Source organism: Arachis ipaensis, chromosome B2, assembly GCF_059453495.1.
Source record: "Arachis ipaensis isolate K30076 ecotype BB chromosome B2, ASM5945349v1, whole genome shotgun sequence".
NCBI lineage: Eukaryota > Viridiplantae > Streptophyta > Magnoliopsida > Fabales > Fabaceae > Arachis > Arachis ipaensis.
The window spans coordinates 47,363,661-47,369,466 of NC_142437.1; the positions used below are offsets into that span (position 1 = coordinate 47,363,661).

The following is a 5,806-nucleotide window of genomic DNA, read 5'->3' on the forward strand; positions in this document are numbered from 1 at the left end:
TAGAACATTCCTCTAATTAAAGTTGCTTGACCAATCAATCCCTATGGATTCGACCTCACTCAATTATGAGTTTTTACTTGATGACAATTCGGTATACTTGCCGAAGGGAAATTTGTTGAGAGACAAGTTTCCGTGCATCAAGTTTATGGTGCCGTTGTCGGGGATTGATTTTGTATCAACAATGATTAAATTGGTGGATAACTAGATTGAGCATTTTTCTTTTGTTTGATTTAATTTCTATTTGAGTGATTTACTTTCAGTTTTAGTTATTTTCTTCCCTTTACCCCTTACCCGTTTGTGGTGTTATCTTCATTTTTTTACAATTCAGTTCACTGACCCACTAACTGTTTGATACATTGCATCACTCACACTAACAGCATTTCTAACAAGAAACTCTCTGCATTTATTTTCTCTCTTGCTTGTGCCTTATTGGTTGTATGATAGGTAGAAGAAGCAGGGCTTCAACTTCCTTTGATTCTGAACCTGAGAGGACCTTCCTTAGATTAAGGAGGGAAGCGAGAGGAAAGAGAGTTGTTGGTGCTGAGGAAGAGGAGGAGTATTTTGAACCAAACATGGATGAGAATATGGAGAACCATCATGAAGAAGAGGCTCACAACCATGGCAGAGAAGGTCCAATGCATCATGCTGGACAAGAGAGAAGAGTTCTGGGCTCTTATATAAATCCAAACCCAGGAAACTGTGGAAGTAGCATCCAAAAGCCAACCATACATGCCAATAACTTTGAACTAAAGCCACAACTCTTCACCCTTATTCAGAACAACTGTTCATTCGGAGGAAGTGTCCAAGAAGATCCTAATCAACATCTAACCACATTCCTAAGGATATGTGATACTGTGAAGTCTAATGGTGTTCATCCTGACACCTATAGATTGCTTTTGTTCCCCTTTTCACTCAAGGACAAAGCATCTAAATGGCTGGAATCTTTCCCGAAGGAGAGTTTAAGAACCTGGGAAGATGTGGTGAATAAATTCTTGGTGAGATTCTATCCTCCTCAAAGAATCAACAGGTTGAGAGCTGAGGTACAAACCTTCAGGCAACAAGATGGTGAAACTCTATATGAAGCATGTGAGAGGTTTAAAGACTTGACAAGAAGGTGCCCGCCAGATATGTTCAATGAATGGGAGCAGTTACACATTTTCTATGAAGGTCTTTCTTATGAATCAAAGAAGGCAGTAGACCACTCATCTGGGGGGTCTCTGAACAAGAAGAAGATCATTAAAGAAGCCATAGATGTCATTGAGACTGTAGCTGAGAATGATTACTTCTATGCTTCCGAAAGAGGCAATACTAGAGGAGTAATGGAGCTAAACAATGTGGACGCACTGTTGGCCCAAACCAAGATGATCACCAAGCAGCTGAGTTGGAACAAGCCAACTACATTGGAAACTCACCTAGGCAAAACCATGATCCATACTCCAAAACTTATAATCCTGGTTGGAGGAACCACCCAAACTTCGGGTGGGGAAATCAACAAGATCAAGGCCAAGATCAGAGACGTCACAACCCCAACAACAATGCAGCTCACCAACATTCCACACAGAGATCATATCAGCACCCACCTAACAACACCTCTCAACATCCATATCAAAACTAAAATGGCCCTTCTCACCCCTCCAATCTCAACTCACCATCATCCGAAGATAGACTCTCAAGGATTGAGACTCTACTTGAAGGCATATGTAAGGAACTCCAAGATAACAAGGTGTTCAAGGAGGAGGTGCAAGCCAATATCAAAAACCAGGGAGACACCATCAAGAGGCTAGAATTTCAAGTGGGATACCTCTCTAAGAAGATTCCCAAACCTACTGACAGCTTCCCAAGTGACACAGAGAAAAACCCGAGAGGTGAAGCAAAGAAAGTAAGAGAAGCAGGAAGAAGGTCACCAAGAAACCAAACTTACACAGAAAGAGATGCTGAAACTCTATGCACCTTTTCCCCAAAGACTCAAGGGTAGTGTAGAAAAGAGAATATACTCAAATTTCCTTAATATGTTTGCGTCTCTCCATGTAAACATACCATTCATCAAGGCTCTCCAACAAATGCCCTCATACATTAAGTATATGAAGGAGCTGCTGACCAAGAAAAGCTCACTCAAAGAGGGTAAACAATAGTGATGAATAAGGAGTGCAGTGCTCTCATTCAACCAGAGTTGCCTACAAAAAGAAAGGATCTAGGGAGTTTTCACATCCCCTGTGCCATAGGAGAAACAATGTTTGATAAAGGACTCTGTGACTTGGGACCAAGCATCAACTTAATGCCTTTATCCCTCATGAAGAAGCTGCAGATCAATGAGCTAATTCCCACAAACGTAGTCATCAGGCTGGCTGACAAAACTCAAAAACAAGCAGTAGGAGTGGTTGAAAACGTGTTGGTGAAAGTTGGGAACTACTTCCTTCCCACAGACTTTGTCATATTGGAAATGGAAGAGAGTCACCTTCACCCAATCATATTGGGAAGACCATTCCTAGCTACAGCCAGAGTGCTTATAGATGTGGAGTGAGGAGAGCTAATACTGAGGATACATGATGAACAACTCGCCTTCAATGTCTTCAAACCCTCACAAGAAGCAGATCAAGAAAATAAGGAACCAAGGGAAGAGCATGACAAGGCACTGGTGGAAGAAACAAGCATTGAAACACAAACTGTACACCTGGAAATCCCTGTGGCTAGTAAGCAAAACAATCAGAAGGTGCAACAGCTAAAGGAAATCCAAGAGGAACCAAACCACCAGAGTCATATGAGACCAGCAACAAAATTTCCTTGGAAAAAGAGGCCACAAAGAGCAGGGCGACATCAAAAGAAACAAAGAAGAAGGCACCAAGGAGATGGAGGAACAAGAAGATCCCTACAGAAGATTTCTCTCCAGGGGATAAAGTGATCTCAGCTTATTTCCTAGTTATCCCACCTCATCTCCCCACCATCCCATCTCAGCTACCTAAAGTTTTCACCATCAACAGAATTCTCTCCTTAGAACATGTGGAGATCCTTGATGAAGCCAATGGAGATAGATTTACTGCGAGGGGGGAAGATTTGAAGCATTACCAACCACCCTGACAAAGTCACAACGTCAAGCTAGTGACGCTAAAGAAGCGCTTCATGGGAGGTAACCCATGTTTTATATGCTTTTAAAGTAGTTAATAATGCAAGGTTGATGAATTCCAAATCAACTTTGTCATATACTTGAATGAATCCTTTTATGCAGCACATAGTGAAGAACAAGTTTGGTGTTCAAGGCTTACTAAGAGAGCATAAACACAATTCATATCATGTCACTCTTAGAGCCTTGAACAAAACTTTGTACACCACATGGCCACAAACTAAGTTTGGTGTCACCAATATTGCATACATGGACAATTAAATAGTTAGTTGGTTTGCATTCATGAATAGAACTCATTTAGTTAGAAACAAAAAAAAACTTTAAAAAGTAGTTATCCCATTTTTTTAAAAAAATTTTGCCGCCATCATCCACAAATTCATTAATCATATTCCTTTTGTAGGAGAATTAATGGGACAATTGAAGGAGGAGGGTTCAGCCACTTCAAAAGGAGAGGACTATACACATGTCTTCAAGGGGAATACATTGGGAAATGTTGCCTTGCAACATTGGAAGAATGACACGCTTGGAAATCGAACCAACCCCATCATAAAGTTGATGATCCTTGTGCTCATCCCATGTTAAACCCCATCCGTTCATCATACACCCACACCATCAATCCACACCTTTCATTTACTCACCACTTCTCTATATAAGTGGTTCTTATTCCGTACCCCTTCACATTCCAATTCCCATTCTTTGTATTTCTCACTTTCGGAACCCAACACCTCTTACACCATCAAAGACACTCTCACCCACTCCCTCAATTACACCTTACCCTAACAAAGCCGAATTCCATCAGCCATCCACACCCTTCAACACCTTCATATATCAAAAGTTACTCATGGCATCATCAAGCTCCAAAAGGCGAAAGGAAAAGACATCAATGGAGAGCATTCCTTTTGACGAAGGAAGGTTCAAGACCACTTTTCATGAGCTTCAATTCGAACGTATCAAGCACAAGAAAGTACTGCCAGAGCTGACGTTCCAATTCAACTATGATGAGTGCTTGCAGATTGGAGAGAAGATTGAATAGAGGGGTTGGCAAGAACTCACGAACCCAGAAACAAAAATAAATGCAAATCTCATTAAAGAGTTCTATGCCAATGTAGCCAGAGAAGACAATACCAAGGCTCCTACCTTTAAAAGTTACGTGAGAGGAACAGAGATAGATTTCAGTCCCAATGCTATAATGAGGACTCTTCGTCTGAGATCACAACCCTCTGATAAGCCAAGTTATAAAGCAAGAATAAGTAATGGCCCCGACAATGATGAGCTTGAAGAAATTGTGAATGACATGTGTGTCATAGGATCAGATTGGGAGAGGCATGCAGATAAGAGACCACGGTTCATTAGAAGAGGAGACCTCATCCCAGAAGCCAATGGATGGTTTGAGCTTGTGAGAAGATCTATCCTCCCAGCCTCAAACAATTCTGAAGTCAATATTGCTCGAGCTACCATGCTACATTGCATTATGAGCGATGGAGACATCAATGTACATGAAATTATAGCTGAGGGAATCCAAGAGGTAGCCGAAAAGAGTGATCCGAGTGCTCGGCTTTTGTACCCCAGCACCATTGTGAGACTATGTAAGAGAGCCAAGGTGGTCTTTGAAGACAGCAATCCACATTGAGTAAACCATGGGAGGTTAGTTACGCTCCAGCGTATAACTTATATGGCACCCGCCCAACAACAAAGAAGGCCTCAAATAGGGAAAAGAACATCACAAGAAGGACCTCACCAAGAAGAATCTCATCAAGAAGAATACCAGCAAGAAAAGTACTATGATCCAACCAATATAAATCTGGGCCACATTCAAGGAGCCATTGAGGACTTGGCAAGGAGATATATGGAAGGGCAAGAGCAACAACTACACCTTCAATCCCAATGGATGGATCGTCAGGAAGAACTACTTGCTAACTGGATGAATCAACAAGGAGAGTGGCAGAAATAATAAATGGAGCAGCAACAGGAACACTACTCCCAGCTCACTCAAGCCATCAATCAAGTGACTGAAAGGCAAGAGCATCAAGATAAACGCCTTCAAGAACTCAACCAACGTCAGCTAGCTCAGACGAAATCATTCAATGAGTTCAGCGTGCTTAATGAAGGATGACAACTACATAGGGAAGAGTTCAACATAAACACTCAAGCCAAGTTGAACTATATGTCTAGGCATATGCATAATTTGCATTCTGCAATCCCTAGGTATGATACAGTCCAAAAAGATCTAACAGAACAAGAGGAAAGGAAGGTGAAACAGCAGAAGGAAACATTGAAAAAGAAGATGGAAGATGCTGGCTTCTGGAAAAAGTTGATTGGAAAAAGCAAGGAAAGTGGGGGTTCAAGCACTCAAGAAAGACATAAAGAGGACAAACAAGAGAAAGAGCATGGGCAGCCCCGTGAGTAAAAGGTGGTGGAGTTCCCTCATTGTCCTATCTTTTTCAAGTTTTAAATAAGGAAAATCATGTATGAAATAGAACATGTTTCCATGGTAGTTTAGCATTTTCAATTCTGCCTTTAAGTTTGCATTGCTTAGGTCTATGCTTGCTAGTCTAATGTTACTGCTGCATTTTCACCTTGCTCACTTGTATGCTTGTCCTTTAAGTCAAATAAAAAGAGATGTTATGAAAGACCAGAGTGATGTTCAATTTGTGGATTAAGTTTTTAAGCTTGTGGTGTAGTAATTAC

At 41.2% G+C, this 5,806-nt stretch overlaps 1 non-coding gene across 1 annotated transcript; it reads right to left on the reverse strand.

Moving 5' to 3' along the window:
- Positions 1-1,025: 1,025 nt before the first annotated feature.
- LOC148573876 (small nucleolar RNA R71) lies at positions 1,026-1,132 on the reverse strand. The gene has a single exon (XR_015906306.1). It is a non-coding gene; the product is annotated as a small nucleolar RNA R71 (small nucleolar RNA).
- Positions 1,133-5,806: the final 4,674 nt, after the last annotated feature.